Consider the following 13,679-nt stretch of genomic DNA (forward strand, 5'->3'; position numbering starts at 1 on the left):
AGCATGTAGTGGAATACCGACAGTACGTAGAAAAATATACCAAGGAGATTTCGACATCAGCAAGCTCAAACGCTACGTTTTGATGTAGACAAAACGCACTTACCTGTAGATTTACTGAAGGACAGTGAACCAGAGATTCTTCATCGTCAGCCATGATAAGTAGAGAGATTTGCTTGCTCAAATCTGCAAAGAACACATCGCCTCTACTTCGAAGATGCTTCCATGTGTGTGTTTTTTTGTACTGAAAATTAAAAGGTGAGAAGTTGCAAAAAGAGCAGATAATAATGAGGAATCTTACTTGAATTCTGTACCATACCCTTTTCTGTTTTTCTGTATTGAATGTGATGCTCAAGTGTTTTAAATAGACAAGAAAAGCTAAGAGATGAGAATAAAATAGAGTAGGGAGTGTATGGGGCGGGGCATGTGGGTTGATGGGTCATGAAATTCAGTTGGTCATTATGTCCCAAAGTTCTTACTCGGTTTGGGAGGATCCAAAATACATTATCAACACCAAAAATTTGACGACATATAGACGAAAATTGCAATTTTCTCGAAAAAAATCTAAATTCGAGACCATAACATTTATGATATTGTGCTTTTATAGGATAATTCATACTTGTATCTTATAATCTGTACTCATTCTCAGTTTTACGTGTGCTAATTATATCTTTAAAGTTTATATTGTTTCTCGATTCGTCTCAAATACGACCCCACATAGTGTGTGCAAGTGTGTGTATGAATTCAATCATACAATATTATTATTATTGTTATTATCATCTAGTTGTGGGGATGAGAAGGAGCAAGCAAAGAAAATGACCCACAATCCAGATATCTGATCCGAAAGATAGATTACATTATATGTAGACTTGGTTGCGAATTTGCTAGCACTTTTTTACGATTTTTCTTAATTATCACATCCACCAGTTATATAATATTCAATGAAATCAAGATTTGAATTTTTTAGGGTACGAGAAATGAATAATTTTATACATACGGAGATGGAGTCGAGGCGAGCCGAACTCTTGAATGTTTGAGCTTGGTTCGTAATCGAGCAGAGTTCGAGCTTTATTTAACGAATATATGCATGGCTCACGAGCTTATTTAAGCTTTTATCGAGCCTAAACAAGCTTAATAAATATGAATTATACATTTAAATTTTCATTAAATTAATTAAAAAGTAAATTATATATATAAAGAAATTATTCTTATTAAAATTTGTAAATTTATTATAATAAATAAATTTAATAGATTTTTCTATATATTTCATAAATAATATGCAAAATCAATAAATCAAATATCAAAACTATTTTTTTTCATCTAAAAGATTACTCATGAACTTACCAATGAACATGTTCACGAGCTAACGAGCCGAATACTGTAAAGTTTAAATTTGGTTTGTTTATCTTAACGAGCCTCATTAAACGAGCTCAAACGAGCTTTTATCGAATCGAGCTTTGAATAGCTCACAAACGGTTTGATTTGTTTACATCTCTATTTATACATATCATCTACTTATAATCGAAATTGGAAAAAAGGGTTATTACATTATTTATTTTTTTAAAAAAATTATATATTTCGAGTATGGATCATCAAGTAATATCATCTTGCGAATTTTCGAGTCATGATAATACCATTTTGACTCGGCCACTAGAATACTTGGGGACAAAGAACCTGACGAGTTGTTTATGTCTGAATCTTGCAGTTGGCTGGGTCCGTTTGCAGTTAATCAATTCAATCTTTATACCAAAGTGAATGATACAATTTATGGCAAAAACTTATGTGAGACGGTCACGGGTCGTATTTTGTGAGACGAATCTTTATTTGGGTCATCCATGAAAAAATATTACTTTTTATGCTAAAAGTATTAATTTTATTGTGAATATCGGTAGACTTGACCCGTCTCACAGATAAAATTTGTGAGACTGTCTCACAAGAGCATACTCTACATTTATTTACTCCAGAAGTCTTGGTTTCAATAAGTAATTTGGGATCTATAAAAATATAATTTTTTTTTTGTCTGAGGTGGAAGATGGTGTACTGAACTTGAGACATTGTTCCAAACTAAAAACATAAATTATATAATCAATGTTTTTCTTAAAAAAAAAAAAAAAAGTGATGATTTAGTGGTAACACCAGCTTTACGATTATATTACAATTCGACCTAATTGTGTGGATGATTGAGAAAGAATCTAGTCACGTGATACTATCATAAAGAGAGCCTAAAACCGGCCTAAATTGAGATAATGTTTCCTACATAGGTTCAAAATCAAATTTGGATATTTTGGGATGAATTTTTTTTTTTTTTTTTGAATTATTTTAGATTTTTGGTAAGAAAAATGGACCAAGCTTTGATTTTTGCAAAATGATTAGCAAAACAGTTCAATGCATTGGTGGAACATTGGTTTAGATTTGGTGTAGAATTGCGGGGTTGTGGAAGTGACAAATGAGGGATGAGTAGTAGAATCAATAGGCTCCACACCATTTGGATAGAATAGAGTAATGGGAATCCCTTCGTATGGATTGAGAATCACGGACAGATTCAGCCCTGTTTCTCAAGATTTCAAGGGTCCTCACAAAAAAGCAGCACGTGCGTTGTACGTGATATCGCGATGATTATTACCTAAAATAATTATTGTGTAATAGACTTTAACTTAAATCATAATAAAAAATTATGTATAACACAATGCGATGATGATATAAATGTTTAAAAATATAAATGAACATTTATTAACAAATAAATTGAATTTAAGACATAAATAAAATAATAATAAAAAAGCATATTGCAATAATTTACTATGAGTTCAAGTTTTTCTTGCTTAATGTTCACAAATATCAACTTTTGTGTATCTTTTCTTTGACTTGTCTCTTTGTATTTGTGTAAAGAAGGAATCTTGTTTTCAATTTCAATCAAGATTTTTGTAATTCCTTTGGCGTCACGGGTCAATTTCTTTTTGTTTGTTGGCTTCGAGACTTGGACGTAGGACTCTGTTTGGTGTTTTTTCGTTTTATTAAGTAGCAATTTTGTCATCATCTTCAATTTTAATTTGTGCATTTGCATTACCATCTTCCATATTTTGACTCTCAATTATTTTCTTGTTCCGAGATTTAGTGGCTTGAACTTATTTTGTTGCACTCCTACTTTCGTCGATGTGGTTTGAGACATTTTTTGTTGAATTACCTGATTTGTTGTGCTTTTGCAAGGGCTTCTGAAATCATTTATACTCCGCAACAATTCCGGATAAGGGTTTTTCTCATGACTTTCATATATCTTCGTCAATCTGAGTTTTGTCCATTATATGCACTTTATTATTTAGTTCATCCTGAATATCCCATAAATATAATTTGAAATGAGAAAATCAACCTTCATAGACACTAAAGACGAAGATTGTGAAATATTTGGTTCAAAGTTCTAAAATGTAAACCTCTTGACTCGAAGAAGCTAGTTCTTTATCAATCTTAACGCCCAATGAAGTGAAGACGAAGATATTATCGTAAGCTCGCACATTTTTCAGAAATTGCATAGCTTTGTTGATTTATAGTCCGTGAATAAATTGATTATATTATTAGCACATCTGTGACTGTGAGTTTTATCTTGACATTATCACATCAAAAATTTGGAGACTCAAATTGGAATTTCTTAGCACCACAATAGATGTACCTCATGTCGCTTAAGCAATGTCGACTCATGTGTTGATCCATCTAACCACAATAATAACAAAGGTCAAAGAATAAAACTTAAGTGATAAATGACAAATATATCTTTAATATATTATTATATTTAGTCAAATTGTCTTGATAGATACCTAGATGTCTTGAAACATTGAGCAACCCATTACAATTTGGTATTGAGAGCTATGCACCACCAGCCATATCGATACCTGCAACTCCATCGAACCCTTTGAACACAAGACGTAATTTCCTCAAGCATGACTGTTTCTTGTCACCTTTTCCAGACATACCAATTACATGGATAATATCTTTGGAGATTTTTCCCATTAGTTCAAATAAGGGTAAATCTAGATTTGATTGGTCATCTCCTCTAGTACAGGAGGCGCCTGCATGTACAAATTCTTCCCTCTATGAGTTACACTTACTCTAGTGAGTAGAAGTCGAGGATGGCCTTCAAGTTGATCCATGAACTGTTGCAACACAAAAAGAAAAAGAATCAACTTAGGAGCTCCAAAAATGTGGAATAAGTTTGGCAGACAAACAAATAATTTTCAGTCTTTACAAACTAGATTTGCTTGATGTTCCACAAAAGAAAGGGCTAAAATCTAAATTTAGCGAATTTGGATATGCATATAAATAATACTAGATGTAATTTAGCCAAAATCATACATACTGGTAGGTCAACATCTTCTAACTAATATATAACAAGAAAACTAATGTCAATGTTATTACTACTCTTGGCTGAGAAATACTTTTCCTTATTTTACTGCCATGAAGTACTCATTTTTTAGAGGAATGTTAGAAACATGTCCAGAAAATGGGTCCCAAAGATTCACAGGGCTGAGCACATCACAGTAACATGCAAGAAGATGTAAACAACAAAACAAAAACATCATTGTAATAATCAGGAGATGGCAGCTCGGCAATCGATATTTAAGCATTAGAATCCAATGATAATGTTCAAAACATGACATGGAATGAATTCAATTTAGTCTAGCTATAGCAAAAAGAAGATGTGTGACCTAAAGAGGATTGAGCAAATTCTTGGACGCTTTAAAACACGCAGCATCAATTTTATCAAACAAGCTTAATTGCAAAATGAATTAAATTAACACGTCAACTTTAATCATCAAGATAAATGTAATTAAGCAACCAAGAAGCTAAAGAAGAGACTCACCTTTTTTAGAGTAATAGACTCTCCAACTCTCCATAAGACACCAGGACCACAAACAAGACAGTCTCTGTCCTTTACAACTCAGTAACTTTGGTAGGGAGACCTTCGACTCCATTATACCTGCTCGACAAAAACAGTAGTTACTAATTGATAGGTATTAACAATAAGAAACCAGATCAATTCAAGAAAAATAACAAAACAGGACTTCATAGCCAATGGACATTGGCGGATCAGGTAAACTTGTAGAAGGCATTTCAAGTTGCTTTAAAAAATTGTCACTTTAACTAGAACAAAATCCCGAAGTCAAAGATGCCATACGTCAAGTAATTTGACAATGTTTTGCTACATCCAGAAACAATCTTTAAGGTTTCCAAGGCACATGAAGCTGAGATAATAGCATTTGTAGAAGCTATGGCTGGAATTATATTCTTCACCACACCCTGTAAGCAAAATAAATAACTAAAGAACTGATATAACCCAAACAGCCAAAACACATAAGAATTAGAACACTATATGCAAGATAATGATTGAATATTTTGTCACGAGCTACAAAATGATTAGAGCTATGTAAGTAACCCTTATAGCATTTAAAACTTAAAAACGTGCAGCTAATGTAAAGGATGTAAATCAAAGTGCTCACCTGAGTCAAAGAATATGTAACCCCAGGAATTCCAAAGAGCTCCGCCCTCTTGACAGCCTGTGAGATTGGGTTATACGAGTCAAAGGAGCAGAGGAAGGAAATCACAAAAACATCTCTCAATATCTTTTTTCAATTTGCTAGTCAATAGATATGCAGCGGTTTTTACCTCTGAATATACCCACTGCATGTGTTCAGGATTATCTGGATCAAAACATTTCCCACTATGAACCTAATCAGTTGTGAAATATATGTTCACCATGTGATGCAAAGGTATGACAAAGATACAAATAAAATTCACCGATATGCTCACCTCATCCCATTTTATCAAATGAGCATATTCAATACAATGTGCAGCAGTTCTAGGAGTTTCTGCTAGAGTACACAAAGGAAATTTGACTTGAGGCGGAAACAGCCATATGGTACACTCAAAACATGGTGTAGTTCCTGGGATTATAATCCTGGCGTGGCCCTTGAATCCTTCGGTTCCACCATCTACCATAGGTTTGACAGTTTCTTCGACGGGTTCATCATCGGAGTTATACTCTTGTTAATTAAAGAAGAAAGAATTAAAATTCATTAAGATAGGAAAGGTTGTCTTCCTTTTGTGTGCAAGATATTTTGCAAACAGATAATACTCCTAGGAATCATCAAATACCCTACATAATAGCCAATTTTAGTGGAATATGAGGGTGGAAAATTTACTGTGTCCATGTTTGAGGGTGGATTTCCATATATTTCATAGGAATAGTACTAAGTTACCACGGTACAGGGAAAGAGGGTAGGCTGTGATTCAATGAGGATAGAATGCAATGAAACCACCATTTTGCTAAAAATTAAGTTCAGATTTTATAAATATGCCATGAAGTTAGTGTTCTGAGAAACTCGATATAGGTAGGAAAACCATAGGGGTGATAGATTGCCAGAACAATGATACTACTTTGATTTTTTTTAGATGCTTAGATTTTTAATATTACAGTGATTTTCATTCAGACAGTCAATCACCATGGGACTTATATCTATCAGAAAAAAGCACCAAGACACGGACCTAAGAATATATTGTGTGAGGTCCAATTTTCAGTTGATTCTTATTTCTCATTTCCAACATTGTTTTCTTGATTATTTGCCACATATCTCATTGTTTGAATAATGATAGAAAATAAATGGTAACTGAATGAGGAAAAAAAAAACAAAAGCGACATAAAATAAAGAGATTTTAAAAACTCATTGTATTCTGAAAGATTGAATGCAATATTTTGCCATCACAAAACATGGACATGGTTCATCAATCAATAAACAACTTTATCCCATAACAATGCAAATCATTTTTTAATAACCTCAAACTTAGTCACCTATTTAACCTCTTAACAAACCAAAAATACCACAGTCAACAAAAACCAATGCCACCAAAGCTGATCACAATCACCGTCATTACACGAGCCTTAGTCCATTGAAGTCGTCTACACTATATCTCCTCCTAAAAATCACAAGTCACTTAGTTCATACTTTACAAGGGATATGACATGCACTAAAGCAATCAAAGACAGTTAACATGTTGAGAAAATATGCTTGTTTCAGTTCTTCCAATGCTAGACAAGGACAGTCCTATAGAGAAAATACCTCTTGGACTTACGCTCACTTTGTTCTAAATATTGCAAATACTTTGTCCAGATTTTGGTGAATAAAATGGTATCAAACATGGACTACCAAATTAACCATGCAAATTATCCATAGTAAGAGGTCCACTGTCCAATTCCAGCCAAGGACAAACATGTCACACTCACTCATGGCAGCCATAAAATGGAGACATGAATTTCTAACAAACATCTATAAATTAGGAGATTGAAGACCTTGACAGAATCAGCAAACCATTGAAATTAATGAGTTGGAAGGATATAGCACCCTCAAGCTTCTCATTTTATAATGACACAACTTTTAAGAAACAATGTGCACTTAAATGTTTATAGCACCTGATATGATAGTATAACTGAAATGCACGAATAGAATCAAACCAAGAAAGCCGCAAGCCACCGCATTGATGTAGCTACGAGCCTCAATTGAATCAAGACCTAAGACAATTATGCTGAAATCACTATAGAAGTCCAATGGTTTATCCTCAATGCGACAGAAATGTGGTGTGATATTTACATCACCAACTCTTTCCATTACTCGTTTAGCAGCAACTTCAGCCTTTGGCTTTCCTACATCTTCAAGCCTGCATAAAAAAAATAATAAGGCTGCGAATATTTTCAGCAAAGTGAACAGTCTTAACAATGAACTTACTATTACAAACGTTGGACACAATTTTTTTGAGAAATAGAAGTCCGGGTATCCACGTAACATCGCCAGCCCAGCAACCAAATAATCACATATGAAATAATATTTACCCCCCTCAATCAACCAAACAACTAAAACGCAACATGTTCAGCTGGAAAACTTCACATTAGTTTCCTAACATGCTTGATCATTTATGTCTACGCCACAAAAATACCACAAGCTTTTGCAATTAAATTAAACCAACATTAAATGCACCTGAAGAGGAACTGACGATTCAGGTTAGTGACCTCGATACGGTCCATGTCAATCACGTCTAGATTACGAAACCCAGTCAAAGCTAAGTCCTTCAATAATTCGCAGCCCAGCCCACCTGCGCCAACTACCAAAACTTTCACATACTCTTTTATGTCATCTCTTAACTGCACCCATTAGCAAGAGAAAACGTAAAATCACAAGTCATCAGAAAGATACTACACTTGAAAAACTAAATACACGCCAAATGTTTGTGAAATTAAGCGAGAGGAAAAACACCAAAAGAGCCTAGAAAGAGATTTACTTCAGAGCCGGGCTCAAAGGTCGAGCCGACAAGATGTCCGGACCGGAGGAGCAGCTTATCGAGATCTCTTGATCGGCTGGGCTGCGAAACTGCCATTTTTGTTCAGAGCGTAAACCTTAATGCGCTATATCTTCCTTCGGTTTTGCTGAAAGAAAATTACTTCAAAAAAGTTTGATCCGTTTTTAACAGTTTTTGCGAATTATTTTTTATTATTTTATTATTATTATTATTTGTGTCCATTTGCACAAGTTAGGCTCATACAGTTGGAAAAATAGTAGGTCTACCGTATCAACTATTTTTATTCCTAAGATAGGTTAATATTCGTGATATAAGTTAATATTATATTTAAAATAATAAATAATAATTTTAACATAAAACATAATATTTTTATGAATGACTTGAATAGGATATCTATTTTAAAAAATTGATTCGTCGAACTATCTCACAAAAGTTTTTGTGTTGAAATAATTATCAAACATAATTAAAAAATGTTTTATATTACTAAAAAAATTTATTTTAAACTTTTAGATGATTATAATAAAATATTTTTTATATAATAATCTAAAAGTTAATATAAAATATTTTTTAAAAATTGAATAAATATGTTAGCTTTAGATAAGTTAAAAATTTACTAAAATAAGTTTTTATTATTTTAATTAAATAAATTTTGAGTACTTTTGTAATTTAATAAGAGCGATTTTGGTACTTAAAAAATATGACATCAATATATAAGAAGCCCATAAACAAATCAGACTAGATAGATCTATTGAGTGAGAAAAAGAGATAAAACTTTAATTATTGTTGAAAATAAGAGATTGAGTGTTGAAAATAATAATTGTAATTATTGAAAATTAGTGTGTGATGATATATGTAATGATGTATTTATTTTTAATTATTTTCAAAGAATTTCTATAAATAGGTCTCTCAATTTGTAAAAAAAACACAATTGAGTGGAGAAAATTTTATAAAAGTGTGTAGTTTAATATATTTTGTGAGTTTGAAATTTTTATTTTTTACCGTAAATTTTTACTTTTAATACGTTATCAGCACGATACTCGAATGTTCGTTTTTATATTTTTTCAAGCTCTAAAACACATGAAAAATGTAAAAATATTTAAAAGTGAGAATATTTATTTTACTGTTTATTTATTTTTATTGTGTATAATTTAATATATAATATCATGTTAATATAAAAAGAATATATGACACCTCATTATAATAATGTGATGTGATTATATTATTACACTGCTTATATATTTTATTGTGTTATATTTATTTATTTTGTATTTATATTTGAATAATATCATGTTATTATATAAAAAGAGTTTATGACACATCATTATAATAACGTGATGTGATTATTCATTGTTCATATAATTTTATTGTGCTATATTAATTATGTATATATATATTTGTATAATGTCACAGTATTATAGTATTATATAAAATGAGTCAATGACACCTCATTATAATAATGTGATGTGATAGATATATAATTATTTAAATTGATTAACATTATATACATCATATTATTACCATAAAATTTACATACATACATTTATTTTTTAAGATTTTGTAACGATCATAAACAACTAGTTTTTATCTATAAATATGATTTTACAAACACATTCAAGCACTCCAAACTTACTCTTCCTTCCTAAAAATTTTCTTCATCAAAATTTTCGAAGAAGAAGAAGAAAAAGATGGTTCTTTCAAGGTTATTTTGTATAATTATTTTGGTTATTATACTCACTAGTCTTGTATTTATCGGAGAATATCCGCCTCGCATTTTTTCTTTATTTTTAAGAATGCTTGTACTTATAATTTATATGTTACTTTGTATTATCATATTAATAGATTTAGAACTTAACTAATAAAATGCATTGTTATTTTTATGGTATCACAATGTCAAATTGGCAAAACTCGAATTTGTTGCGCTCGACATTACGGGAAAAAGTTATATGTCATGGACTCTCGATGTAGAAATGTATCTTGATTCATTGGGTATAAGTGAGACCATTAAAGAAAATGACATCTCATCATCATAAGAAAAAAACAAAAGTTATAATAACTTTGCGTCGACATCTTGATAAAGGATTAAAATGTGAATATATCATTTGAAAAAGATCACATGGCTTTATGGAAAGGATAAAAAGAAATATTTGAGTATATAAGGGAAATTATACATCCGAGCACCCGTGATGAATGGAATACGTTAAGATTCCAAGATTTTAAGAAATTCAGTAATTATAATTCAGCGATGTATCGAATAATCTCGCAATTAAAATTTTGTGGACATAAGATTACGGAATCGGAAATGCTTGAAAAAACATTTTTCACTTTTCACGCATCAAATATAACTCTACAATAATAATATAAAGTGTGTGGAGTTGCGAGATATTCTGAACTTATTGCATGTCTTCTTGTGACGAAAAAGAACAACGAGCTGCTAATGAGAAATCATCAGTCCAGATCCAATGGATCAACATAATTTTCAGAAGTAAATGTTGTAAGTAAAAATGAATTTAAATCTGGATACCAAAAATCAAAGTTAAGACAAGGTTTGGTCGAGGTCGAGGTCGTGTTCATGGACCTGGACGTGGACGTGGAAGTGTTCGTGGAAGTGGTCGTGGTCGCGGCCGTGGTTTGAAAACAATCGAGATAGTTACTTCTATAACTCATCTCAAAAGGACGTCACGAATCACCCACTGAAAAGGCATCATGAGAACATGAGTGTTAGTAAAAATCACTCAAAATGATTTGAAAGTTATTGTTTTAGACGCGGCACTCTAGGACATTGATCTCGTATTTGTCGAGCTCCTGAGCACATTTGTAAGCTCTATAAATAATCAATAAATAGAAAAGAAAAAGAGATACTTCACTGAACACAGTGACCGTTTGAGTGATTCAACTCATTTTGATGATGTAGATTTTCTGAATAATTTATTAGAAAATAATCAATATATTGGTGGAATATAAATGTAAAATATTTTATTTTTCATGTGCTTATATGCTAATATTTTATTGTATAATTATGATATGTGTTATATTTTTTAATAAATTACATATATATTTTCAATAATTTTTTTTCATTGCATAATTTTTTTGAAGTTCAAATATGGAAAATGCTATGAACAAAGCTAAACAGGAAACTAATCACATGGAAGTTTGCATACCTGATAGTGGTACAACGCACATTCCTCTCGAGATAAAAGATACTTCTGGAACTAAAACCACAAAAAACAAATAGTGAATACATATCAGGTCATGTAATTTGATTAAAGATTGTGGTAAAACCATTTTTTTGTTACCTAATGGTATACAAACATTTATTCTTAAATGAGTTTTGTTCACCAAATCGAAAAGAAATGGTTGTTGAGTTTTAATGGAAATCCTATTCCCATGGTATGATACTCGACAATCAATGAAAGAAAGAGAATATATGTGTTCACCACATATAAATCAGGGAATAAATATATCGTTAAAAAAATATCAATGCTCCTTACTGCATTGCATTATTCACCAAGTCCCAATTGAATAAAACATGTTAGTTGATTAATTCTCCAATATTATTAATTTGTCATGATCAATTAGGGACCATCTGTTCACATGTCTAGCGAAGAATATAAAACATACACATGGTCATACTCGGAAAGATCAGACGAATGTAAGGACCGTGTATCGGTATTATCGTAAATCCTGTGTGATTATCGATAATTCAGGAATTGATATGTGATTATACATTTGATGTATATTATGACAATGAAATTGAGAAAATGAATATTGAATATGAATTGACGTTGTAAGAGCTCGAGTGGAGAGGCCGGACGCCAATATAGTACAAAAATAAATATTTGTAAAGAATGTGTGGCGCCCGGGCGGTAGAAAATGACCGCCCGAGCGCCAGGGTATGTTAAATGAGTATCGGCAGAACATGCCGCGCCCGAGCGGTAGTTTGTGACCGCCCGAGCCGGTACTAGTGAAAGCCGGGGGCAGAATGTCTCGCGCTCGGGCGCGAGAATTCTACCGCCCGAGCGCGAGAGGATGAGGATAAGAATGAGAATTTTGTTCTTTTTTCTTCATTTCTTATACGATAACTTCGAGGGAATTCGAGAGATTTCGAAATTCTTTCTTCCAAATCGACTTCGAAACGCTGTCTAAACGCGAAACAAATTATATATTGTGATCGTCGCGTGAGGGCTTCTGACTGAGGTAATTTTCTTCTAGTTCCAGCAGCTCTAAATATCAAAGTGCTGGAATAGCAATGTATTTGAAGTTGAATTTCTGATATGTGTAGAATAACCGACAAGAAACTTGTATTCGAAGTCGGAATTGAATTATGTATGAATTTGATTTGATATGAATTTTTGAAGTTTCAAATGATATTTGAAACTCCTATTAATGATTTCGGAGTATGTTATTGATTGGAATGAGGTATGGTATTGATGTAGATAAGTGTAATATCAATATCTTCAGGCTACATCAACTGGAAACGAAGAATTGAGGTATGTTGCGACCGGGTAACATACGACCTAATCTGTCTTATATGATATATGTCGGATTGATTGATTGATTGGAATGAGATTATGTGTCTATATGCCTTATTTGTTGATTGATGTGGCATACATGACATTGAGATTGAGATATCGATGTATAAAATACAATGTTTTGTTAACACACATCATTTATGCATACATAGATACATGACATTGCACGTTGAGCTATGATCCTTGGATACCCTGATATGATTGATTGGATTCCGAGGGTTTGTGAACACAATCGCTATGCCGGTATTATATGACCCGTAAAGCATAGACAATTGTGGCCCCATATGATTGGATATGAGATTTGGGACTTTGATGGCGCTTTGCCGACGCTATCATACGAGTATCCCATATTGGCCGGTGTGCCAGCTCGAGCATTGATTTGATAGCGATTCGATTTGATTCTGACATGTGCTCAGTGGATGGGCATTTGACCTGATACCTCCACGACATACATGCATTGCATACCATATATCATGCGTTTAGATATCTGTGGTATATATGATTGTTGTTCCATACGGAGCTTTGCTCATCCCCCAAGGGGGCTGCTGTTGTCTTTGTGTGGTGGACAATAGGCAGGTACTCCAGGATATCAGGAGACCGTAGAGGGTACTTCTGGAGGGAGCCACAGCTTGTGCTGAGGTTTTATGTTTTTGTCTTGTTCCAGTATATATGTATATGTATCTATATACCGGGGCATGTCCCGAGATATGAGTTGTTTGTATATGATGATTTTGATTCGTGTGGGCATGTTTATGACGTGAGATTAAATACTATTTTTAGTATTCAAATAAAATGATTTGGGCTCATTGTAAAGAAAAT

The 13,679-nt window shown here is 32.6% G+C and overlaps 1 pseudogene; it reads right to left on the reverse strand.

Annotated features, from left to right (window-relative positions):
- Nucleotides 1-3,740: 3,740 nt before the first annotated feature.
- On the reverse strand, nt 3,741-8,497 carry LOC142534941 (NEDD8-activating enzyme E1 catalytic subunit-like; annotated as a pseudogene).
- Between the last annotated feature and the right edge of the window lie 5,182 nt (nt 8,498-13,679).

Source organism: Primulina tabacum, unplaced genomic scaffold (genome assembly GCF_025594145.1).
Source record: "Primulina tabacum isolate GXHZ01 unplaced genomic scaffold, ASM2559414v2 Contig739, whole genome shotgun sequence".
In the NCBI taxonomy this organism is placed as follows: domain Eukaryota; kingdom Viridiplantae; phylum Streptophyta; class Magnoliopsida; order Lamiales; family Gesneriaceae; genus Primulina; species Primulina tabacum.